At 40.9% G+C, this 27,689-nt stretch overlaps 1 long non-coding RNA gene across 1 annotated transcript; it reads left to right on the plus strand.

Moving 5' to 3' along the window:
• The first annotated feature begins 1,477 nt into the window (after positions 1 to 1,477).
• On the plus strand, positions 1,478 to 27,316 carry LOC126234367 (uncharacterized). The gene is made up of 2 exons (XR_007544715.1): positions 1,478 to 1,571; positions 26,895 to 27,316. It is a non-coding gene; the product is annotated as an uncharacterized LOC126234367 (long non-coding RNA).
• The last annotated feature ends 373 nt before the right edge of the window (positions 27,317 to 27,689 follow it).

The following is a 27,689-nucleotide window of genomic DNA, read 5'->3' on the forward strand; positions in this document are numbered from 1 at the left end:
TTTATGCTTGCATTCAACGTTTTGGCAGTTACATCGGTTATTAATGCAAAGGCGTTTAAAATTTGCAGTGGCTTATCTCGTGCGGTCATTAACCTGTGATCTTGCAACATTAGTCATTTAAATATTATACCTAGACAAGTATATTCCCGAAACTTCATTGCTCTACATTACTTGTTTCTTGGTGTTGTGGTTATTTTCGCCAGTGTATTTGTTTTTATTTTCTGATATCAATCACTTCCGTTTGTTTAATGTAACATAAAGCAACGCGTTCCTTGCACGTTCTGCCCATCTTCAGGCGTGACTGATAGCAGAAAGCAGAAATATGTAAAAATTCCACACAGCTACGTTTCCGTTTATGACATGAGAGACACAACGTTTTGGCTGTGATACGCGGCTGGCGGCTCTTCGGGAAAACTGAGAGCTGTTCGACAAATTCTATTTCCTTACCTGCAGAGCACTTCGAGAGGTATTACGTCCCTTGAATCTGTCAACGTGAAATGATATTCCTTCTATATTTTCTGACTCTTTCATTCCATGCTGATAGAACCTCCTTGACTACGGAACTTTTATCACTCTTTTTGAAGGTACCACTAAGAAACACCTGTTAGAATGCAGTACGTGATGATGCACTCAACAATGTGTAATAAGAATATAGTTTTGCAGTAAATAACTACCAGATTTGGCTGTACACCAGGACACCACTTTACGTTCCCCATGAAAAGAATAATCTGCAATGCTTCGGTGTCTTTTTCTTGTAATAACATTCCAATTATCTTGTACACTTTTCCTCGTTATTCCAGGCGTCCTACGATATTCTTCCTTCATCATGTTTTTAGTGGTTTCATTGTAGCATACCACGCATCAAATAAAGTTTTCGCCAACTCTGATGTGAAACAACTTCGTAAGAATTCTCAACCTCAGCTTGTACATATTTCAAATAGAACGTTTCCATTTGTTTCTGATTTCTATTATGTACGATGATGGTGCATGGACATCCTCACCTTGTCTCAGGCGCAAAAACAATACCGTAAGTTTAACATCGTAGTCATGGAGGACATCTGTTCAGTAGATACAAAACTAATCTTACTGAACTTCAACATTTTTCGCTATTTAAAGTCTGTGCTTTTCAGGTCTCTGTGGGATTCCCTTTGTAGTAGCGGTACCCAGTGTCAAATAAATCTTTCCCAATTAGCTAGCTCCGTACCATATATCGCATCACGCATTCCATCGCGCGTAGCGAGAAAAGCTATTTAGTTGGCCAATTGCAGAGCAGTCAGCAACGGAAAGGACTGATTGCTAGCTCCACTCGTCGATTTGTAAACCGCAGGAGGCGGGATCTTGCTGCTAGTGTATGACGCCTCTGTCGCCAAGGTCAAATTACGGAGAGGCCGATGGCCCGAGAGGAAATGCCGGTTCCTGGAAGACGATTAGCCACCCGCCACCCGGCAGGCGCTGAATGGGATGACGCTCTCTGCGTAGCAGACTCAAGTATAAAAGACCAGCAGCAAATCTTAGGTCCACAGTCTTGTAGGCTAAGGTACGCTGAGTGTTTCGAGATGAACAAGATTATGGTGAGTGTAATCAGAATGTTGGTTTCCAGTTTTAGTATAGCCCCATATATATTTGGAAGAATTTTCCATCAAACTTTCGGTTTGTGTGTGTTGAGAAGGTGAAAGATCTCTTTCAAGAAGGAAAACAGTAATAAATTATGGTCATTATAACTTTTTTGTAAGTGGGGACAGCGAGTATGTAAGTAGGTGGCATTTTAAGTCCCAACAATTTGATTTTCTGTTCTTTTATTTCTGTAGAATTTTCAGCGGCAAGGCTGTCCGAAAGCATATAAACAGCTACACTACAAAACACTTAAAATGCCATTAGGTACTGGAAATGTGGCAGCAAAATTTTAAATTTCTGCATGTTAGATTCTTCGAGTGTGTGAGAAATTATACAGGACATGTTTCTCGTAATCTGTGAAGTTTTACTCATTTGATCATCCACTCTCTCTCTCTCTCTCTCTCTCTCTCTCTCTCTCTCTCTCTCTCTCACCCACCCACCCACACTCACACACATACATAATAAGCACGCAACACAGCATCGACTGAACATCACACAGGACCACATGAAATTGTAACACAAATTTTTTATAGTTGGAAGTGAAGTTCGAAACCCGTAAGAAAATAAGCAGTCAATGTGAAAGCATGTTTTCGAATTCAGCCCTCAGCTGGGGATGCCAGGAAATCCAGTAGTCATCACAAAATGTTTATGTAGTCACTGTAACCGTTATACAGGGTGTTCGGAAATTACAAACTTCTAGGACTTGTAGAGGGGTTTGAGTAGATGATATTTTGATTACACATCTTAAAGATGTAGGGGAAACATAGTAAAATGGTCTCTAAGACAGCAATATTGTCAATATCTTTCCTTGTGCCAGGAACCCTATTTTAGGAAGATCCTACCCGAAAATCTCTCAGCTTCAGAAGACAGTTAACAACCCCTATGTATCTTTCTACCTATCTCTTCCACATAGCAGTCTGCAGTTCCCGCTAGTCAGCTCCCTCTTCCCCCTCTTTCCCCCTTAGTCCTTTCACCCTCACTTTTCTGCAGATCCCTGTAAATGGAAAGAATGTGATTTTTCTTTCTTAACTCTTACTGTCATTGTCATTTTAAATTTCTTGTCTGTCATTGCCCTTACACACAGCTTCAAAAGAGTTTACCCAATTAAAATTATTGTTAGCCTGAGTTTTTCCCATTATTATTATCAGTATTATCTTCTTTCCTTTCTCAGACGTTATGTCTGGTTAAAAATGGAAAGTGACGCGGACCTTGATCAAGCGTGACACCCTTTTAACTGTACGGTATATGTTACATTGCATTTAGGAGCTTTCGGGTAATTGAACATGTATCAATAATTACAGATTTCTGTAATTGTATATACTGGGTGAGTCACCTAACGTTACCGCTGGATATATTTCGTAAACCACACCAAATACTGACAAACCGATTCCACAGACCGAACGTGAGGAGAGGGGCTAGTGTAATTGTTTAATACAAACCATACAAAAATGCACGGATGTATGTTTTTTAACACAAACCTACGTTTTTTAAATGGAACCCCATTAGTTTTGTTAGCACATCTGGACATATAAACAAATACGTAATCAGTGCCGTTTTTTGCATTCTAAAATGTTAATTACATCCGGAGATATTGTAACCTAAAGTTGACGCTTTAGTACCACTCCTCCGCTGTTCGATCGTGTGTATCGGAGAGCACCGAATTACGTAGGGATCCAAAGAGGCGGTGATGGACCTTAGGTACAGAAGAGACTGGAACAGCACATTCCTTCCACATGCTAACACCTTTTTATTGGTATTTTTCACTGACGCACATGTACATTACCATGAGGGGTGAGGTACACGTACACACGTGGTTTCCGTATTCAATTACGGTGTGGAATAGAGTGTGTCCCGACATGTCAGGCCAATAGATGTTTAATGTGGTGGCCATCATTTACTGCACACAATTGCAATCTCTGGCGTAATGAATGTCATACACGCCGCAGTACATATGGTGTAATGTCGCCGCAGGCTGCCACAATACGTTGTTTCATATCCTCTGGGGTTGTAGGCACATCTCGGTACACATTCTCCTTTAACGTACCCCACAGAAAGAAGTCCAGAGGTTTAAGATCAGGAGAACGGGCTGGCAAATTTATGCGTCCTCCACGTCCTATGAAACGCCCGTCGAACATCCTGTCAAGGGTCAGCCTATTGTTAATTGCGGAATGTGCAGGTGCACCACCATGCTGATACCACATACGTCGACGCGTTTCCAGTGGGACATTTTCGAGCAACGTTGGCAGATCATTCTGTAGAAACGCGATGTATGTTGCAGTGCTCTCCGATACACACAATCGAACAGCGGAGGAGTGGTACTCAAGCGTCAACTTCAGGTTACAATATCTCCGGATGTAATTAACATTTTACAATGCAACAAACGGCACTGATTACGTATTTGTTTATATGTTCAGATATGCTAACAAAACTAACGTGGTTCCATTAAAAAAAAACGTAGGTTTGTGTTAAAAAACATACTTCCGTGCATTTTTGTATGGTTTGTATTAATCAATTACACTAGCCCCTCTCCTCACGTTCGGTCTGTGGAATCGGTTCGTCAGTATTTGATGTGGTTTACGAAATAAATCCAGCGGTAACGTTAGGTGACTCACCCTGTATACCTTTGGATAGCTGTATTGTGTTGATGTACTGGTGGATATTGTGTGGTATGACTCCTTGTAGTTGATAGTATAATTGGTATAAAGTTAACTTTATCCTGATGCCCATGTCCTTGACTTCCTCAACCAGTTGTATGTATTTTTCAATTTTTCTCCTGTTTTCTTCTGTATATTTGTTGTATTGGGTATGGATATTTCGATTAGTTGTGTTAATTTCTTCTTTTTATTGGTGAGTATGATGTCAGGTTTGTTATGTGGTGTTGTTTTATCTGTCATAATGGTTATGTTCCAATATAATCTGTATTCATCATTCTCCAGTACATTTTGTCGTGCATACTTATATGTGGGAACGTGTTGTTTTATTAGTTTAAGTTGTATGGCAAGTTGTTGATGTATTATTTTTGGTACATTGTCATGTCTTCTGGTGTATTCTGTATTTGCTAGTATTGTACATCCGCTTGTGATGTGATATACTGTTTCTATTTGTTGTTTGCAAAGTCTGCATTTATCTGTTGTGGTATTGCGACCTTTAATAATATGCTTGCTGTAATATCTGATGTTTATTGTGTGATCCTGCATTGTAATCATGAATCCTTGATCTTTAGGTTTCAGATAAGTTATTCATTGTGTAAGTGAATCAGGGACTGTGTATGGGTCTGCAATGTAACAGTTAAATAATTTAGTTAGATGTGAATGTGTTGAGGTGAACTTCTTTAGCCAAAAATTTGCTATTTTATCTTTTCCAGGGGCTTTCCAATTGTACGTAGAATTAATTGCTCAGGTGACTTGATGTTGAAAAATTATCACTTCAGGCATTTGTGGTATCATCTTGTATGTGTCTGTTTCTGCTTGTATCCACCGTGAATGCCTGTTACATTGTACCAGGTTTGACCGTATGTTGCTCCAGAAGTGTTACATGTCTGTTATGTTTGGTGGATTGTCAATTTTAATGTGTGTGTTATCTAAAGTCTGGTAAAATTTCTTTTGGTTTGTGTTGAATGTTTGGTTTTATTTCCTTCTATTTTCACTTTTTTGTATCTTCTAAGTCGTTTGGCCAATGCTTGTAATTTCTGCTTGTTTTCATCTAATTGCTCTATCGCTTCTTGTTGTGAGATTTTACCTAACCTTTCTGGTTTTTTGTCTGATATTTCATTTCTTATAAATTGTGTTAGCTGTCCGATATCTTTTCTCAGTTTTTCTATTCTGATCTGTAGCCTGTGTTGCCATGCTGGTTTTGTGGGTTTCTTCTGTGTGTTGGTTGGTTCTGATCTCTGCCTAGTGTGTATATTTAGTGTAGTGAGTGCTCCTATATAAACCAGTAGTTGTAACTCTTCCATAGTTGTATTTACATTTATTTTGTTGTATATTATTCTGTTGATAGTTGTTTCGACTTGTGGGTTATTTGGTGGGGTATGAAAGAATGGTATAATGTCTGTATTTGTGTCATTGTATTCTATATATGTTTCGTTTTTTGTCTGATATTTGATTTCTTATAAATTGTGTTAGCTGTCTGATGTCTTTTCTCAGTTTTTCTATTCCGATCTGTAGCCTGTGTTGCCATGCTGGTTTTGTTGGTTTCTTCTGTGTGTTGGTTGGTTATTATTATTATTATACTCTCAACAGTATCTAAAAGTGTACATGACTGAGAAAAAGGTATCTGTAGAATCCAAGATGTTGGGAAAAGTGTTTAGTAATATTTTTTGATATGTGATGTTTTTGACCTGTTGTGAGAGAGGGCCTGAAGTTCTTTTTCTATTAAAGGTAAATAAATAATACGCAAATTATTTGTAATATATATAAAGCAGAGAGTATGTGTGTATATCTAAGATCTCCTCTCAAACCTCTAGATTGAATTCAACTAGATTTGGCACAGAAACAATAGGTGTCACAAGTACCAGGATCATGGGGTTTATAACTTCCGTCTACAATAAGAATAGAGATATGAGCAAAAACGTGTTTTTCCCTGTGCCTGGTGTACAGGCTTCCATGCATGACAGGCATGTTGTGTGGGAGCCAACCTGATTTGCAGGCACCCTACATGTCAGCGGCAAGAAACAGTTTTCTGGAAACAGGAGGAGGTAGAGTTGGAAAGAGGGAAGGGGAGAAGGGTATGGTCAGAGGTGGGCTAAACGTTCTGGTGAACATGGCGGGATATAGGCTTTAATGGATGGAGGAAGGGATGGAGAGAGTGAGGGGGAGCGAGAAATGAACAGAAAGAGGGTAAGACTGGGAGATTTGTGAGGCAGGTGCAAGGTGTAGAAGGGTAGTGGGAAGGTGGAATAGGAGAGGTGAAGGAGGATATGTTCAGAGGGAGGGGAGTGAAAGATACAGGCAGAGAGAGGTGTCAGGGGAAACAGATGAAGAGAGAGGAGTATAGAGAGGGGGAGAGGAGATGAAGAGACAGGGTGGAGAGGAGGAGAGGATGAGTGGATAGGTGGAGGGTGAAAGAGGTGGACACAGGAAGGGGGAGGGGGAGGCGTGTTCAACATACATGTCAAATGCATATTTGGGTGAATATGCAAGTGAAGCTACAGGGAAAAGGCTACTACTAAACTTATGAACTGCTGAAGCAATGAGCACGTATTAAGAATTACCAATGTGATACTTACCTGAACTGGGGAAATTTTTTATGTACCTTTTACCACATCCTGTCTGAAGACTAATGAAGTACCTACTCAGACATTCAAAACTGTTGCATAGAGAATGCCTGTATATTGTATGTACTATTACAGTAATGATTCAACTTATTTTCTGAATCCAGTAACTACACCAAACATGAACAGTACAATATGCCAACATAATTCTTTGTGTTTCCCTCAACAGTTTGTAAGAGAATACTTTCCAGATGCGCTCTGCATCTGAACTGTCATACATCATAGAATCAAAAATTTTTTGCACATAAATTGCTTAATTTCACACTCATTTTTTCACGAGCAACTAGATGAACAAGTATGAAGAAAATTTAATAGCCAGTACTGTTTTAGTACCATTTATTTCTGATTACTAGCTTCAGTAGTTACGACTGTCAAATTCTGATATGTAAACTGATGCATCCACGTAGAGTAAATGTACAATCGTTATTTATATTTGTCATTACAAATGAGAAGATGAAAATTAAACAACTTGACTTTAAAAAACTTGTTATGTGTCCTGTTACATTATGACTGTATCACACACACCAAATTATCATTCCATTGGATACTACGTATCACATTCCAGACACATTTCTTAAAAATAAAAATTGCTTTGCCACAAATAAAACCGTACGATTATAAAGCACTGTGTAACTATGGATGGCCACATACATAAAATTCTATTGATGCTTGTTAGATATTGAATGTGTTCACATCTATACCACAACATTATCTAAAGCAATGCATGTTTACCTAGCTGCAGTGATATTTCACTTCTTGTAAGCCTTTACGTTACAAGTGCCACTAAAATAGAAGTGATGGACCATTGTACATATTTCAGTTAAGTGATATCAAGTTGTGCTCAGATTATATAATTTTCAACAGATGATCGATGGTTTGAAACGTATATGTGTTCCTACTAGTGAGATGAATAATCGTATTATGGGCTCATGTACGTTATGTCAGAAGTACTTACATATCTGATTTTGACATTTTAATGTGTTTAGTATCTTTTACTGTATTGTATTGCATTTACTTCAAGCTGCCTGTAGTTCATCAAATTATCCAATCGGTACAACCCAAATTATGTATTTAATGAAGCTCATTCATAATTCTGTACATATGTAACATTATGCTGCAGCTACATTTACCCACATTGTAAAACCCAAAATATTTCATAACAAGTCCTTACATATATGATTTTATATTCTGAAGTGCTTTTGTACTTTTATCGCACTGCTTAGAATGAATCCCAAGCTTTCTGCAATTCCTTATTTTATCCAGTTTGTATAAACCATAAAGTTACTTATATAAACTAAAACTCCGTCCGAACAGGCCTTTAAGGCCCAACGGTACCGACTAGCCGCCGTGTCATTCTCAGCCCACAGGTACCACTGGAAGCAGATAAGGAGGGGCACCACTCTTCTGGCCGTATGTCACTTTACGAGACTGAAAGTTACTCATATAAGTAGTGTCAAAAGGATCTACAAGTAAAACTTCAAGTTCTAAAGAGCTTGTCCTTTCACATCATACTATATAGCACTCACTTCAGTCGGTTTGCTTTTACCCTGCCTTCTGTGGAAGTACATAGCTTATCCTTGTGTGCTGTGGTGGCCGCATTTATATTTTTCTTACTTGGGTGTGAATTTTAATCGTTTTTATATCACTGTATAATTGGCAATCAGCAGATTTTATAATGAAACTGTATGTCTATAATTCTCAGCATATCCACCTACGCCATTAGTGATGTAGTGAATCCATGTACTTCTGATGCAAGTCCTTTCATACAAAAAGAAATCGACAGAATGAGACATACATATTTCTGGAACCGTGTTGGTTCCTGTGTTGTGTTTGTTGTTTTGGTATTTAGTCCAAAGACTAATTTGATGCAGCTCTCCGTGGTATTCTATCCTGTGGAAGCCTTTTCATCTCTGAACTACTGCAGTCTACAACCATCCGAATCTGCTTACTGTGTTCATCTCTTGGTCTCCCTCTAGAATCTTTAGTCCCCACTCATCCACATGTATTTCCAGTACTAAATTGTTGATTCCTTGACGACTCAGATGGTGTCATGTCAACTGACCCCTTATTTTGGTCAGGCTATGGCACAAATTTCTTTCCTTTCCATTTCGATTCAGTATGGTTCAAAATGGTTCTGAGCACTATGGGACTCAACTGCTGAGGTCATAAGTCCCCTAGAACTTAGAACTACTTAAACCTAACTAACCTAAGGACAACACAAACATCCATGCCCGAGGCAGGATTCGAACCTGCGACCGTGGCGGTCGCGCGGTTCCAGACTGTAGCGCCAGAACCGCTCGGCCACCAGCGGCCGGCTTCGATTCAGTATCTCATTATCTATGTGATCTACCCATATAATCTTCAGAATTCTCCTGTAGCACCTCATTTCAAAATCTCATGTTCTCGTCTTGTCTACACTGTTTATCCATCACATACATGGCAAGACTCCAGACAAATACTTTTAGAACAGACTTCCTGGCGCTTGAATCTACGAGTATTTAAGATATTTCCAAGTTTCTCTTGTTCAGAAAGACATTCTTTGCCATTGCCTATTTACATTTTGTATCCTCTCTACTTCGCACATTATTAGTTGTTTCTCTGCTCAAATACCGAAACACCACTTAAGTGTCTCATTTCCTGATCTGACATCCTCACCATCACCTGATTTAATTCGACTACATTCCTTTATACTTGTTTCGCTTCATATTCTCTTTTCAAGACAGTGCCCATCCCGCTGAACTGCTCTTTCAAGTCCTTTGCTGTGCCTGACAGAATTACAATATAATTGGCGTCTTTATTTCTTCTTTCTGGGCTTTAATTCCCACCCCCGATTTCCTCTGATTTCCTTTACTGCTTACCCAATGTCCAGACTGAATAACATCAGGAGAGGCTACAACCTTGTCCCAACCCCTTCTGAACCACTTCTTCCCTTTCACACCCTTCGACTCTTACAACTGCCGTCTGGTTTTTGTAGAAGTTATAAATAGCCTTTCGCTAGCTGTATTGTACTCCTGCTACCTTCAGCAGTTTAAAGGCAGTATTCCAGTCAACATTTTCAAAATGCTATAAACGTACCCTTTGTTTCCTTAACCTGCCTTTCCAGAGACGTCACACTGATTTTCCATCTCAGCTCAGATATTAACACAGCTGCTCCTCTTTTCTCTAAAGACCTCTTTAATTTTCCTATAGGTGTTATCTATCTTTCTCATAGTGAAATATACTTCTAAATCATTACATTTGCACTCTAGCCACGTTTGGTTAGTCATTTTACATTTTTTGTCAGTCTCATTTTCCCTTTCTCCTGCTTAATTTGCGGCATTTTCATATTCTTCCATCATTTAAATTCAATATCCCCTATGTTATCCAAGAATTTCTACTAGGCCTTGTCTTTTTATCTATTTGATCCTCTGCTATCTTCACTATTTCATCTCTCAAAGCCATCCATTCGTCTTCAAGATTATTCCTTGCTCCTGTTCTTGTTGATCGTTGTTTAATTCTCCTTCGGAAACTTTTAACAACCTCTGGTTCTTTCATCTTATCGAGCTCCCATGTCCTTAATATTTTACATTTTTGCAATATCTGCAGTTTTAATCTACAGTTCATAGCGAATGAACTGTGGTCAGAGTCCATTTCTACCCCTACAAATGTCTTTCAATTTAATATCTATTTTCGAGATCTCTGCCTTGCCATTATGTAAGCAATGTGAAGCTTTCTGGTTTCTACGGGTCTCTTCCACATATATTCTCTTCTTTCATGACTCTTAAATTAAGTGTTAACGACAATTAAATTATGCTCTGTGGAAAATTCTACCAAGTGGCTTCCTCTTTCATTCCTTTCCACCAGTCCATATTCACCTGCAATTTTTCCATCTCATCCTTTTCCTACTGTCGAATTCCAATCCTCTATCACAATTGAATTTTCGTATACTGTAACTGTTTCCACTTCCACATTTTCTAATGTACTTGCTCGATTAAGGGATCTAATATCCCATTCACCGATGCACAGAACGCCAATTTTCTTTATTCTGATGCCATCGTCATCCTGAGTAGTTTCTACGCAATATTATAATAACTTAATCTATTTCATATGTCACCTGTGTTATATAATAGAATGTACTGACGCAAGAGTATGACATAAGTTTGTTCTTACACAATATAAAGAAAATATGTATCTATGAATGCAACTATACTGGTACTTCCACAAAAGGTTGGTATAACATACGTAAGTTCTGGAGAATATTGTGGAGGTTACTGACACGTCGAGCAGGATATCATCTAGTTCATTTTCACTTGAATTTTATTTTTGGTTGCCCACATTTCAACACATCATGTCTTTTCGACTATGCGAGTATGTCTGGCAGGCTTTATTATACTAGCTGCATCATATAAACTTGCGTAAAGGACTTACCTTACATTTTAAAACTGTAACTAGGTCACAAACGCAGAATTGTATCTCATTTCTTGCCTCAGGCTTTTATACTAGTGGCGTCGCAGTACCCCCATACATTTTTTAGGCATTGCTACTCATACATGAACACCTGAGCAGAATATGACATAAGGATTTTGCAAAATGTGCCACCATTCTTGTAATAATATCCTAATGTTAATTACTTTTTGTATCTTATGTTATACAACAAAATATGCTAGCACAAGATATGGACTTAACTAATAATTAATACAACGCATCCACTTGTGCAGCAGTGGTTGCAAGATTCATCAAAGGAAGATTTAACAAATGTAGGTCCCCAACAGTGTTTCGTGTGTTTATATGACTTGTGGCACAAGATGCCACATACCCATTTTCACTTCGATTGTGATTTACAATTTTTAAAATTTTTAATTATTTATTATATATTTTGTACTTTCCATGCCACTGTACTCTCTGCCACTTCTAGTTGTTTCCTTTGCTGTTCCATTCGCAGATGGAGCAAGGGAAAAATGACTGTCCGTATGCCTCCAATGACTTCTTATTTCTCGTATGTTATCTTCGTGGTCCTTACGTGAAATGTATGTTGATGATAGTAGGATCGTTCTGCAGCCAGCTTCAATGGCATTTCTCTAAATTTTGTCAATAGTGCTTCTCGAGAAGAACGCCGCTTTTCCTCCAGGGATCCCCAACTGAGTTTCCGAAGCATCTATGTAACCTTTCCGTGTTGCTCAAATCTACCGGTAACAAATCTAGCAACCCACCTTTGAATGGCTTCGACGTCTTCGTCTAATCCACCAAGGTGCGGAACCAAACATTCGAGAAGTACTCAAGAATAAGTCACACTAGCGCCCTATATGCGCTCATCTTTATATATGAATAACACTTCAATATGTCTCTCCCAATAAACCGAAGCCGACCACTCGCATACACCACAATCCTCATGTGCTCATTCAGTTTCATATCGTTTTGCAACGTTACGCCCACATATTTAAACGACGCGACTGTGTCAAGCAGTACACTATTAATGCTGTTTCCGAACATTATACGTTTCCTACTCATTTGCATTAGGTTACAGTGTTCTTCTTTTAGAGCCATCACACCAATTATAAATTTTACCTAAGCCATCTTTTTTCTTTCTACTGTCACTCTTCTTCGACAACTTCCCATACACCAAAGCATCATCAAAAAATTACTGCAGATTGCTGCCGACCCTGTTCGTTAGATCATTTATATGTATAAAAAAATAATAGCGGTCCTGTCAGATTTCCCTGGGGCGCTTTTGACAAAATACTCATCTCTGACGAACACTAGTCGTCGTGGACCACGTACGTCGTTCTATTACTCAGAAAGTCTTTGAGCCGCTCACATATCTGAGTTAATATCTAAGAGCAACAGTTCTTGAGTTTTCGTTTTCGTCGAAAAACAAACCGATTTTGTGACGCATTACAAGTTCGTAATGAGAGGTGAATTATTTTGTTTCACCTGTGTGCTTCGGTAGTTAGGTTTTCGAATCTCTGCGTATTAATATAATTTATTAGTCACAGTACCTGCGTTTTCGTCAGGGTCTACAGTAGAGTTGCAGAGAACGTGCCGATAGTCCTTTTATCTGCATAGTTTAGTTTTACACGGTCTTCAGTATAGACAGGGACTGCGATTGTTGTGTGCGGATGAGAGCGGAGTTGGTGACACCTCGCTCTGAGCCTCAGCCTGTGATGGCTTCGGTTACACAGCTTCAGCCTGCAGTGAATGGGTACCACTGTTGTGGGCCGGCCGCGGGGATCCAACGGACGTCCAGCACGTCCGAGACCTCCCTCCGATCGGTCCTCACTGATGGCGAGCCCAGTTACTGCACGCTCTGAGGTTTACCCCTCACCAGTGGACGAGTGTGAGGTCACTCTGGGACACTGCAGGCGGCGAAAGACCTCCCAGGCGGCCGCAAGTAGAGCCTCCCCGGTTTGTCTGACAAACAGGCTCCAGGTGGCTGACACTGTCGCTGAGCCAGATGCCGTCGCCTATCCTGTCTCAGAGGAAACCTCTCAGTCTGCAAGATCCGGAAAATCACTGAGGGTAGGATTACTGATAGTTGGGAGCTCCAACGGTAGGCGCGTTATGGAGCCCCTTAGGGACATGGCTGCCAAGAAGAGAAAGGTAACCAATGTGCACTCCGTGTGCATACCGGCTGGAGCCATTCCAGACGTTGAACGGGTCCTCCTGGATGCCACGAAGGGCACAGGGTGCAGCTAGCTGCAGGTGGTTGCTCACGTCGGTGCCAATGATGTGTGTCACTTTGGATCAGAAGAGAATCTCACTGGTTTCGAGCGGTTAACAAAAGTGGTAAAGGATGACAGTCTTGCTTCCAGGATGAAAACAGAGCTGATCATTTGCAGCATAGTCGACAGGACCGATTGCAGACATCTGATACAGAGCCCAATGGAGGGTCTGAATCAGAGGCTCAGACGTTTCTGTGACCGCGTAGGCTGCAGATTCCCCGACTTGTACCAAAGGGTAGTTGGGTTTCCACTGAATAGGTCAGGTAGGAGACGACTACACGGGTAGCAAGGGCTGTGTGGCGTGGACTGGGTGGTTTTTTTAGGTTAGAGGGTCTCGGGGAAACACAAGAAGGACTTCAGTCACAAAGGATGCAGGTCGAACACAGGAAGAACGTAGATATAGGAACCATCGGTATAACAGTTGTAAATTGTCGTAGCTGTGATGGTAAAGTACCAGAGCTCCAAGCGCTAGCAGAAAGCACTGATGCTCAAATCGTTATAGGCACTGAAAGCTGGCTAAAGCCGGAGATAAGCTCAGCCGAAATTTTTGCGAAGAACGTAACGGTGTTCCGAAAGGATGGCTAAACACGGTTGGCGGTGGCGTGTTTGTTGCTGTTAGATGTACGTTATCTTGTTGCGAAATTGAAGTAGATAAAAAAATGGTTCAAATGGCTCTGAGCACTATGGGACTCAACTGCTGTGGTCATCAGTCCCCTAGAACTTAGAACTACTTAAACCTAACTAACCTAAGGACATCACACACACCCATGCCCGATGCAGGATTCGAACCTGCGACCGTAGCAGCAGCGCGGCTCCGGACTGGAGTGCGGAGAACCGCACGGCCACCGCGGCCGGCTGAAGTAGATAGTTCCTGTGAGTTAGTATGGGCAGAAGTCATTGTTGGCAACGGGAGATAAAATAATGATTGGATCCTTTTATCCATCTCTCAATTTAGATGATACAATTGCTGAATGGTTCAAAGAAAACTTGAGTACCCGACTCATACGATAGCTGGTGGTGACTTTAATTTACCCTCGATATGTTGGCGAAAATACATGTTTAATTTCGGAGGTACGCATGAAACTTCATCAGAAATTATGCTAAACGCATTCTCTGCAAATTCTTTCGAGCATTTAGTTCATGATCCCATGCGAATAGTAAACGGTTGTGAAAACACGCTTGACCTCTTAGCAACAATTAATCCTCAGTAAATAACGAGCATCAAAACGGATACAGGGATTAGTGAACACAGGGTTGTCGTAGCGAGACTGAATATTGTAACCACCAAATCCTCCAAAAATCAACGGAAAATATACCTATTCAATAAAGCAGATAAACATTTACTTGACACCTTTCTGAGAGACACTCTCCACCCCTTCCCAATTAATAATACAATTGGAGACCAGATGTGGCTTTAATTAAAAGAAATAATATCGGCTGCAATCGAGAGATTTGTACCAAATAAATTAACAGAAGACGGAGCTGAACCTCTTTGGTGCAGAAAACGGGTCAGAACACAGTTGCAGAAACAACGATTCAAACATGCAAAATTTAAACCAACGCAAAATCCCCAAGATTGGAAACTTTTACAAAAGCTCGAAATTTAACGCAGACTGTAATGGGAGGTGCTTATAACAGTTTCCACAACGAAACTTTGTCTCGAAACCTGGCAGTTTCTGGTCGTATGTGAAGTATGTTAGCGGCAAGAAACAGTCAATGCCCTTTCTACGCTTCAGCAATGGAGATACTATCGAGGACAGTGCCACCAAAGCAGGCTTTTCGAAATGCCTTCACAAAATAAGACGAAGTAAATATTCCAAATTCGAATCAAGAACAGCTGCCAACATGAGTAATGTAGAAGTAAATATCCTCGGAGTAGCGAAACAACTTAAATCACTTAATAAAAGCAAGTCTCCCGGTCCATATTGTATACCAACTAGATTCCTTTCAGAGTATACTGAAGCATTAGCTCCATACTTAACGATTATATACAACCGTTCGCTCGACGAAAGATTCGTACCCAAAGACTGGAAAGTTGCACAGGTCACGCCAATATTCAAGAAAGCTACTAGGAGTAATCCACTTAATTACAGGCTCATATCGTTAACGTCAATATGCACCAAGATTTTGGAACATATATTGCGTCAGAATATTATGAATTACCTCGAAGAAAACGGTCTATTGTCACACAGTCAACATGGGTTTAGAAAACATCGTTCATGTAAAACACAACTAGCTCTTTATTCGCATGAAGTGTTGAGTGCTATTGACTAGGGATTTCAGATTAATTCTCTATTTCTGGATTTCCAGAAGGCTTTTGACACTGTGCCACACAAGCGGCTCGTAGTGAATTTGTAGGCTTTTGGAAAACGGAAAGTCATCGAGCAAACCAGAGGTGATTTCTGGATATTCCCAAGGTAGTGTTATAGGCCCTTTGCTGTTCCTTATCTATGTAAACGATTTGGGAGACTAACTGAGCACCCGTCTTAGGTTTTTTGCAGATGACTCTGTCATTTATCGACCAATAAAGTCATCAGAAGATCAAAACAAACTACAAAACGATGTAGAAAAGATATCTGAATGGTGCGAAAAGCGGCAGTTGACCCTAAATAACGAAAAGTGTGAGATCATCCACAAGAGTGCTCAAAGAAATTCGTTAAACTTCGGTTACACGATAAATCACTCTAATCTAAAATCCACAAATTCAACTAAACACCTAGGTATTACAATTACGAAAAACTTAAATTGGAAGGAACACATAGAAAATGTTGTGTAAAAGGCTAACGAAAGACAACATTTTATTGGCAGGACACTTAGAAAATGTAACAGATCTACTAAGGAGAGTGCCTACACTACGCTTGTCCGTCCTCTTTTAGAATACTGCTGCGCGGTTTGGAAACCTTACCAGATAGGACTGACGGAGTGCATCGAAAAAGTTCAAAGAAAGGCAGCACGTTTTGTATTATCGCGAAATATGGTAGAGAGTGTCACTGATATAATACGGGTTTGGGCTGAGCTTCACTAAAAGAAAGGCGTTTTTCTTTGCGACTGAATATTCTCACTAAATTCCAGTCACCAACTTCCTTCTCCGAATGCGAAAGTGTTTTCGACACCGACCTACATAGAGAGAAACGATCACCACGATAAAATAAGGGATATCAGAGCTTGCACGGGAAGATATAGGTGTTCGTTTTTTCCGCGCGCTATACGAGATTGGAATAATAGAAAATTGTGAAGTGGTTTGATTAACCCTCTGCCAGGTTCTTAAATATGGTTTTCAGAGTATCTACGTACATGTAGATGTAGAACATGTTCCATATGCTCGTAGCTTCGATAACAGTCGGCAGTGTAATACCATGTCAAATGCTTTTCGGAAAAGTAGAAATATGGACTCTGCCTGTTGCCCTTCATCCATAGTTCGCAGTAAATCACGTGGGAAAAGGGCAAGCTGAGTTGCGGATGAGTGATACTATCTAAAACCGCGTTGATTCGTGGAAACGAGCTTTCCGGTCACTTGGAAATTTGTTATATTCAAACTCAGTATATGCTCTAGAAATCTGCAGCAAACCGATGTTAGGGATATTCGTCTGTAATTTTGCGGGTCCGTTCTTTTGCCCTTTCGAGACACAGGAGTCACCTGTGCTTTTCTCCAGTCGATTGGGACTTTGTGCCGGGCGAGAGTTCCGCGATAAATGCAAACTAAATAAGGGGCCAATGCCGCACAGTGCACATTGTAAAAAAGAACTGGGATTCTGTCGGACGTGACGCGTTCGTTGGTTTAAACTTTTTCAGTTGTTTCTCTGCGCTAGGTATGCTTATTACTATGTCGTCCGTACGGGACTGTGTGCGATGGTCAAACGACAGTATGTTGATACGATTCTCGTGCGTAAAGGATTTCTGAAACACGAAATATAAAACTTCAGCTTTCCCGTTTCACTATCTTCAAATGCCACAGCAGACTGGTCAACGAGTGACAGCCTTAGACCCACTTAGCTTTCTCACAAAGGGCCGGAATTTTCTCGGATTCTCGGCCAGAGCTTTTGCTAAGCTATGGCGGTGACTGTTGTTGTATGCTTCGTGCATACATCTTCTCATAGACGAAAGGATCTCTACTAACTTTTTCCTGTCGTCATTTGGGCATCTGCTTTTGAATCGAACTCACAATAGCCCTGGGCCCCTCAGCTTTTTCCGAATTTCGTTAGTAAGCCACGGTGGGTCTTTTCCGTCCTTAATCCACCATAGTAGGCACACACTTGTCCAGAGCCCGATTTGCATTCTGTTTAAACTTCGGCTGTAGTTCATTTATGTCCATTACACTGGAATTAAATGACTGATGTTAATTGCCTAAGTGAGACGCTAACAACTGGTAACCTGCTTTTTCTCAAAGAAACGATCTCTAGCCATCTTGAGAGATTTATTGAATTTCGTCTTCGTAGTCGCTATGATAACGTCGTGATCACTAGTCTCCGTCTCTGTTCTGACGCCAACTTTAAGGTCTGCCGTGTTTGTAGCTACAAGGTCCAAGATATTTCCATAGCCTGTGGGCTTCCGAATTAGCTGCTCAAGACAGTTTTCGGACAGCCTGTTCGAAAGTACTTCGCTAGACTGCGTGCCTGAACCCCCTGCAATTAATCCATCCATGTCTGAGCCTATACTCGGTTGGGAATTTCCACATTACTGGCCGTAGAAATTCTTTGAATGACTGCAGAACTCACACAGCGGAATCAGGTGGTTGTTAGAAACGATTAACTTGGTTTCACCTGGACCTGTTATATGTGACCTTATAACTTCACTGTCACACTCAACTTCAACCTCAATAGAGATTATACTGTTGTCAAATGCAATGAACATTGCCCTTCTTTGGCGTCTAATTTGCCGTCCAATAAACGTTCCATGACTCACTAAATTCCTCAGATTTTTCTACTTTGGGTTTTAACCAGATCTGAGTCCCAAGAATAATTTGTGCATTATAATTTTCCTGCATGGCAGTAAATTCGGAGACTTTGTTACGAATACTTGAACAACTGACTGAAAAAAGTTTGGCAATCTAAGCGTAGGCGGTCTAATATCCCTGTCTGCGTATTGGCGGGCGAGTGTTCATCAGAGAACCCTCATGCGCACTCCACAAGTATTCTGTTATCCGAGTAGCTGCTCTCTTTGTGAACTGCACCCCTGACCTATGAAGGAGAATCACTCAATTCTCCACCTGGCAATGAACGTCTAGAAATATACAGACAAGAGCATCAATGAGTCGACGAACCTCCAAAACCAAAAGATGTTGATCAGTGCTGGGATCGATGATGCTACTTGCATCCCACGCACTAGGCCTGCAGCCTTTATCATCTAAGGATGGCATCAGTATCCATGCGAGCGGCGTCATTGGTGCCAACGTGAGGCACAACCTGCAGACAATAGGACCCTGCATGCTAGATAGCTTCAGGCAAGGCCGCCTCCTAATCTCGAATGAGACCCCATGTCAATTATACCGAGGACACACTGCTTTCTTTTCAGCCCAGAGCACTACCTAAGGGCTCCGTAACTTCCTTATCGTTACAGTTCATGATACAAAGCAAGCCCCTGCTCACGTGTGCCTGCTCAGACGCTTCTGAAGGAATGGCATCTGTTCACTCACTGAGTGAATAGGCGACGTCAGATGCCCAGCATCAATATTTTCCGTCTGACTTGAGTGCCGCGTACACATTACCATCTGACACTCAGCCTGCTATGAGGGCGGATCCCCTGCATCATGTACTCTAGGAGGTACCTCGGCAGCAGAGCCTGTGGCTGAAACAAGCGACACTTGAGGTATCACATCTGTTCCACCGGGTTCCCCGCCACCGCTAAACCCTGAGGCAGCAGCCTGAAGGCGGCTGCCCGTAGGCAAAACAACATTCAGTTTTTCAGGAACGGCTGCCAGCTCCTCCTGCATCCACACACAACACGCACACGTCCTGACAAGACGAACTGAAGAAGTAAACTACAAAAGCTGACTGATAGCTGGATATGCATCTTGTTACCATCCTGAAATGTCACTAATGGGCACTGATGCCTTAATGAACCGTGTAGCAGGCTGTTAAGAACAACTGACCTACAGACTGCCTGAAATCACATTTACAAAATGCAAGCTTAAACCTCTTAGATACAAAAACACACACAAAATTTAAGCATTATATACTACTATGAATACATAGGAAAAGGTAAACACATAACTTGCTGCCCTGGAGGTGTGTCACAGGTGACAGCTGGAGACAACACCCATATACAACAAATACTATATGTTTCTGTGGTTATGTCACATGGAACTGTTCATAGATTTTACTCCCCTTTCGTATAGTACATTCCTATTTAACCTCGCATATGTTACATCAACAGATACGCTAGTATAAGATAGGCCATTGGTATAGCCTTATACAATATTTCTACGAAAACGCTTCCATATGTGCAACTACAGTTTAAGGTTCACCAGAGCAAGATATAACAAAGGTATATCCTCAGTAATGATCTGTGACCATGTCACAAAGGCTTGCTTACACTATGGTTCAAATGGCTCTGAGCACTATGGGACTTAACATCTGTGGTCATCAGTCCCCTAGAACTTAGAACTACTTAAACCTAACTAACCTAAGGACATCATACACATCCATGCCCGAGGCAGGATTCGAACCTGCGACCGTAGCAGTGGCGCGGTTCCGGACTGAGCGCCTAGAATCGCTAGACCACCGCGGTCGGCCTTACACTATGGTTGCATCGCATAGACCTACTTGTATGATCCACCCCACATTTTTAAATTGCTTTCTTTAGACGGCCATTGTAACTAGATAATAAATGCAGTGTTATACTTAGCTCCTTCCCCATAGCTCTTACATTAGTGACGGTTCACTAGACCTATATGTTTCATAGGCACTGCTGATCATACAGGATTACCTGAACAGAATATAACAGGATTTTAGGAAATGTGCCATCTCTTTTATAGTAGTATATTGAAGTATTTTGTTTCATTTATCTTACATTACACGGCAAGATGTTCTGGTACATAATATAGCATAGGCGTAGAATTACAGAATGTTTACTACAGTTCATCCATATGTGCAACTGCAGTGGAATATTCACCAAATAATGCACGTTCCCAACAATGGTTCTTGCGCTTATGAGACTTGCAGTACAAGACCCCACTTATCTATTTTCACCTGAATACTAATTTACAAGTTGGTGCCCATATTTCAACCCAACAAATACTTCATTGGGCAGTGGTTGTGTCACATAAGCCTGTTCGTGTTCCTACGCCTATTTAAAGTGCAGTCCTGTACATCTCTCACACAACACCACAAAATACGCTAGTACACGGTAGGGCATAGGTATAGACTTATGTAACAGTTCTTACAGAAATGTGTTTATATGTGCAGCTGTGGTGCAATTTCCACCAAAGAAAGATATAAGAAATGTATCTCCTCTGTACTGTTTGTTCTGTTTGCATAATCATATTTAGTTATTCTTCACCTAAACTCTAATTTTAAATTTTGTGCCCACATTTCAGCACAACATGTAATTCATGGTACTGCAGGTACGTGATTTGGACCTGTTCATGTCTTTTACCCATTTGTAAACTGCAGTCCTATTCATTTGTCATACGTAAGACCACACAATATGGTAGTTCAAGTTACGTTAGAGGCATAGACTTACACAGGGATATTCAAAAAGAAGGAAGATATTTCAAAACATTTATCGCTTCCACACCACAAAAGATAGGAATACAATTCCAACGCTCCTGGAATAAGAAAAGTTCAAATTTTATGCATGTTATGTATCAGGTGTTGCACGGCAAATACCAAAACGGTGGCTCATTCCCTGCCACACACGAAACAGCTCGTCTCTCGTTATCGAATTCACAGGTTCAACAAAGCAATGTCGCAGACTTTCAAGGGTGTCAGACACAGGGGAGATAAAAATTCGGTCTTTTACGTAAACCCACAGTAGAAGCCACAAGTTATGAGGTATGGAGACTTGGAGAGCCATGGCGTTCATCTTCTGCTCCTCTTCCAATCCAACGTCGTGGAATGGCGTTATTCAGGTAACGTCGGACGTGCTTAGAGAAATTCTCATTGTTGCAGGTGTGAATACGATAACGAGAGACCAGCTCCTTCGCGTGTGGCAGGAAATGGTCCACCTTTCTTATATTAATCGGTTAGCACATGGTGCTCCCATTGAAAGTATAAAAATCTGAACCTTCTTCTTTCCAGAAACTTTGAAATTATGTTTCTATCTTTTGTTGTTTGGAAGCAATAAATGTCTGAAATGTCTTCCTTCTTTTTGATCAGCCTTGTATAATAGTGTTTCTAAACCACGTCCGCATGAGCAGCTGTTGTGCACTATTATCATAGCCAGATATAACAAATGTATGCCCACAGTAATGTTTGGTATGCTTATATAACTTATGGTATAAGATGTCGCTTATATATTCTCCTCCAAATTGTATTAAAAATTTTGTGCCCACATTCCAGCACAGCATGTGCTTCATGATTCTTTGGTTATGTGATATGGACCTGCTCATATATTTTAACATCTCGTTTAAACTGTATTTCTATGTTAACTCATTTATTAACCAAGTACAAAAGTGCCATATAATCTTATGATTACCTATATTGGTAAGACATAAAAGGAACATGAATGGTGGTTCACTTTGTGTAATATTTATGTAATGTGTGTGACATAATTCTGCTTATAATGACCATACTATAATGACAAAAAGTGGCTCTGAGCACTATGGGACTTAACTTCTGAGGTCATCAGTCCCCTAGAACTTAGAACTACTTAAGCCTAACTAACTTAAGGACATCACACACATCCATGCCCGAGGCAGCAGACTGTAGCGCCTTGAACCGCGCAGCCACCAAAGCCGGCCTATAATGACAGTACTTGTATATTGTATGGGGAGAATCAACATAGTTGCGTCAAATGCTGCACTGTTCACTAATGCAGAGTCTTATATTTCCTATCCACAGGGTGTTACAAAAAGGTACGGCCAAACTTTCAGGAAACATTCCTCACACACAAATAAAGAAAAGATGTTATGTGGACATATGTCCGGAAACGCTTAATTTCCATGTTAGAGCTCATTTTAGTTTCGTCAGTATGTACTGTACTTCCTCGATTCACCGCCAGTTGGCTCAACTGCAGGAAGGTAATATTGACTTCGGTGCTTGTGTTGACATGCGACTCATTGCTCTACAGTACTAGCATGAAGCACATCAGTACGTAACATCAACAGGTTAGTGTTCATCACGAACGTGGTTTTGCAGTCAGTGCAATGTTTACAAATGCGGAGTTGGCAGATGCCCATTTGATGTATGGATTAGCACGGGGCAACAGCCGTGGCGCGGTACGTTTGTATCGAGACAGATTTCCAGAACGAAGGTGTCCCGACAGGAAGACGTTCGAAGCAATTCATCGGCGTCTTAGCACGGAACATTCCAGCCTATGGGTCGCGACTGGGGAAGACCTAGAACGACGAGGACACCTGCAATGGACGAGGCAATTCTTCGTGCAGTTGACGATAACCCTAATGTCTGCGTCAGAGAAGTTGCTGCTGTACAAGGTAACGTTGACCCCGTCACTGCATGGAGAGTGCTACGGGAGAACCAGTTGTTTCCGTACCATGTACAGCGTATGCAGGCACTATCAGCAGCTGATTGGCCTCCACGGGTACACTTCTGCGAATGGTTCATCCAACAATGTGTCAATCCTCATTTCAGTGCAAATGTCCTCTTTACGGATGAGGCTTCATTCCAAGGTGATCAAATTGTAAATTTTCACAGTCAACATGTGTGGGCTGACGAGAATCCGCACGCAATTGTGCAATCACGTCATCAACACATATTTTCTATGAACGTTTAGGCAGGCATTGTTGGTGATGTCTTGATTGGGCCCCATGTTCTTCCACCTACGCTCAATGGAGCACGTTATCATGATTTCATACGGGATACTCTACCTGTGCTGCTAGAACATGTGTCTTTACAAGTACGACGCAACATGTGGTTCATGCACGATGGAGCTCCTGCACATTTAAGTCGAAGTGTTCGTACGCTTCTCAACAACAGATTCGGTGACCGATGCATTGTTAGAGGCGGACCAATTCCATGGCCTCCACGCTCTCGTGACCTCAACCCTCTTGACTTTCATTTATGGGGACATTTGAAAGCTCTTGTATACGCAACCCCGGTACCAAATGCAGAAACTCTTCGTGCTCGTATTGTGGACGGCTGTGATACAATACGCCATTCTCCAGAGCTGCATCAGCGCATCAGGGATTCCATGCGACGGAGGGTGGATGCATGTATCCTCGCTAATGGAGGACATTTTGAGCATTTCCTGTAACAAAGTGTTTAAAGAAATCGTCTTAAAGGCACTAAATCGTGGTTTTTGAATCGTTTAACCGTCCTTCCCTAATCCGATGAGACCGACGACCTCGCTGTCTGGTCTCCTTCCCCAAAAAGGCGCGGTGGTACGTTCTGTTGCTGTGTGTTTCCATTCCATATTAATGTGATTTGAAGAGAAGTAATAAAATGAGCTCTAACATGGAAAGTAAGCGTTTCCGGACACATGTCCACATAAAATATTTTCTTTCTTTGTATGTGAGGAATGTATCCTGAAAGTTTGGCCGTACCTTTTTGTAACACCCTGTATAATACCTCTACTTGGATGTCGATCTAAAGATGCATTAATCCTTTAGCTGCAACCTACTTAAGTTTCTTAAATGTCACAGTACAACGCATTTCTTTATTAAAAGCAAGCAGAATCACACTGAATGGCTGTGCAGCAATCTAGTCTATAGTTCTCATAAGAGACAGTGCAACGAAGTCGTTTTTTTCCTGTTCTGAGTCATCAGTCTTCTGACAGGTTTTATGCGGCCCACTAAGAATTCCTCTCCTGCGTCAGCCTCTTCATCTCGGAGTTACACTTGCAACCTACGTCCTCAATTATTTTCTGGACGCATTCAATCTTCATCTACAGATTTTTCTCTCTACAGTCATAATGGTATACTTAGGTACGCCCTAACTTTAGATAATCATTCAGAATGTACTGTCAGCAATTTCCAGTGTCCAAACTGCCTTGTTTATCTCCTTCTTCATCTCCCTCTCCCCCAGTCTCACCCCCTTCTTTTCCTAGGTATAGGCACTGCAATTTCCAGTTTGTGGTGCTCAAGATATTTGTATGCGTTACATTCCACCTTACGCCAACAACCCCACCCCCCACACCACCACCGCCAGCGTCTTCCATACCGCTCTAATATGTCAAGAGATATGTCATGTTTAACGTATTTTATGGTGATAAAATCTGGGTCATGGACGTACCGGTAGCATACACACAGTAACACAATATCATAAAACAAATACTAAAATACTACGGGATCTCTAAAGCATATTGTACATAATATCATTTTGTAGAAGAGTATAAATTTATTACTTAAAAACCAGTTTTCAGTTAAGGAATTGTTCTGTCAGATATTTGTGATTTTCAATGAAATGTACGATATGGTTTTCAGATACCTATGTAGCAGCCATCTAGTGGCTGCAATTAAATCTTGAACTCTGTACTTCCAAGAATGTGGATACACGGTACATTTAGCCCTTTATGTAAATGTAAACAATTGCAATAATGTGAACTGTTACGCAGTTCATCATCTAACAAGCATCACTTCGGTGTTATGTGTGTGGACATCCTTACAAGGGAACCTCCCCATCGCACCCCCCTCGGATTTAGTTATAAGTTGGCACAGTGGATAGGCCTTGAAAAACTGAACACAGATCAATTGAGAAAACAGGAAGAAGTTGTGTGGAACTGTGAAAAAATAAGCAAAATATACAAACTGAGTAGTTCATGGAAAGATAAGCAACATCAAGGTCACTGTAAACGGAGGAGCGCCGTGGTCTCGTGGTAACGTGAGCAGCTGCGGAACGAAAGGTCCTTGGTTCAAATCCTCCATCAAGTGAAAAGTTTATTTTTTTTTTATTTTCAGTTTATGTGGCAAACTCTTATGTTTTCATCACTTTTTTGGGAGTGATTATCACATCCACAAGAAAACCTAAATCGGGCAAGGTAGAAGAATCTTTTTACCCATTCGCCAAGTGTACAAGTTAGGTGGGTCGACAACATATTCCTGTCATGTGACGCACATGCCGTTACCAGTGTCGTATAGTATATATCAGATGTGTTTTCCTGTGGAGGAATCGGTTGACCTATGACCTTGCGATCAAATGTTTTCGGTTCCCATTGGAGAGGCACATCCTTTCGTCTACTAATCGCACGGTTTTGCGATGCGGTCGCAGGACACAGACACTAAACTTATTACAGTGAACAGAGACTTCAATGAACGAACGGACAGATAATAACGATGTAAAAATAAAGAAAAAATTCTCATTGGAGGAAAGACTTGAACCAAGGACCTTTCATTCTGCAGCTGCTCACGCTACCACGAGACCTCGGCGCTCCTGAGCTCACATTGTCCATGATGTTGCCTATGTGGCCCATGGACTACTCAGTTTGTATATTTTGCTTATTTTTTCGCAGTTCCACGCAACTTCTTCCTGTTTTCTCAGTTGATCTGTGTTCAGTTTATCAAGGGCTATCCACTGTGCCAACATATAACTAAATCTGAGGGGGGTGCGATGGGGAGGTTCCCTTGTTAGTTACACAAGGTGCCTTTTAAAAGTACTGTTTTATTTGTGACAAACCGGATTTTATTTTAATTTTAAACAAACCTGTGTGTAATGTGCTACATCGTATCCACTAGCATGTCAACATCGTAGGTACGATACAATCGTAATGGAACAGGACGTATAACAAGTTTTTAAAAGGTATGAAAACGTAGAATTTTAGTTTCCTTATTTTTAGTGGCAAATATAAATAATTGTTGCACCTGTACTTTACGTAAATGCGTCCCTTTAGGTATCAGAAGGTTACAGTCGTAACTGTTGAAACAGTTAATCAGAAATAAATAGCACTTAATGCAATCTTGGGTTGGAAATTTTCCCCAAAGCAATTACGGATCGCTCCTTCTTATCTCTGATTACTAGAAATTTCAATCAATTTTAACTATCCAAAATTGTTGTCCACTGCTGTCTTTCTGCATAATATATGCTGCAACAAATTATGTTATTCTACGATGGAACACAACGTTTACCAAAAAGTGTAACAGTATTACCATAACATGGTACGATATTTTATATTTTAGTTGGATTCTGGTATTCAGTGTGCTGCTCTCTTAGAAATTGAAGGGGTAATGACAACTAATGAACGTGCCTCTCTCTGAACAGGTTGTCGTCGGTGCGGCCTTCGTGCTGCTAGCAGTGATCACGGTGTTGGTGGATGGCGCACCTTACCGCAGTGCATGGGGCAAGGAGCACCCCATAGCTCCTCTCGTAGCGGACAACGACCTCAGCGAAAGTCACCGCCTCGATGACGATTACTACGGTCATCAACCTTACAACAACCCTCGCCGTTCTCCTTTTGGACTCTTTTCCTTCGCCTGGTGAGGAGTTTTAAGAACTATTTTCAGAGATCGACTATCAAATTGCGCTTCACTTCCTACAGTCGACGTGTGGTTCCATGACTACCGTGTTTTTCTGGTTGATTACTGACTGTAACCAGAGCGATATACACCTCTAATACTGGTTATACTTAATCTGTTATGTTGTAATTTGTGTCTTTACACACCTGCAATAAACTTTTACGCTTATTCGGTGCATTGTCATCAAATACATTTTCCTGATGTCCCTCGTCCATGCAGTAAAATACATATAGTTTAAATAATTACTTATGTCTGCATAATAGAAGCATCTTTTGGCACTCTTTTCAATGGTTCTTTCAGTTAACACATGGGACTGATCGCTTTTAAATTTCCATGGTTTTTAGCATCTGTTGCAACTGTTATTTAAATAAATTTACTGGCAAAAGAAACAAGATACACCTTGAATAACAACACATGTATGATAAGACATGAGGTATTCATTTAGTATTCGCTTTCTGTGTCACTGTGTAGGCTACGATGTTCTGGCAAACATTTGCGTAAAGAAAAAAATGTAAAACATTTTGAGTAGAGAAATACATTA

The sequence above is a fragment of the Schistocerca nitens genome, chromosome 2 (genome assembly GCF_023898315.1).
Source record: "Schistocerca nitens isolate TAMUIC-IGC-003100 chromosome 2, iqSchNite1.1, whole genome shotgun sequence".
Classification (NCBI taxonomy): domain Eukaryota; kingdom Metazoa; phylum Arthropoda; class Insecta; order Orthoptera; family Acrididae; genus Schistocerca; species Schistocerca nitens.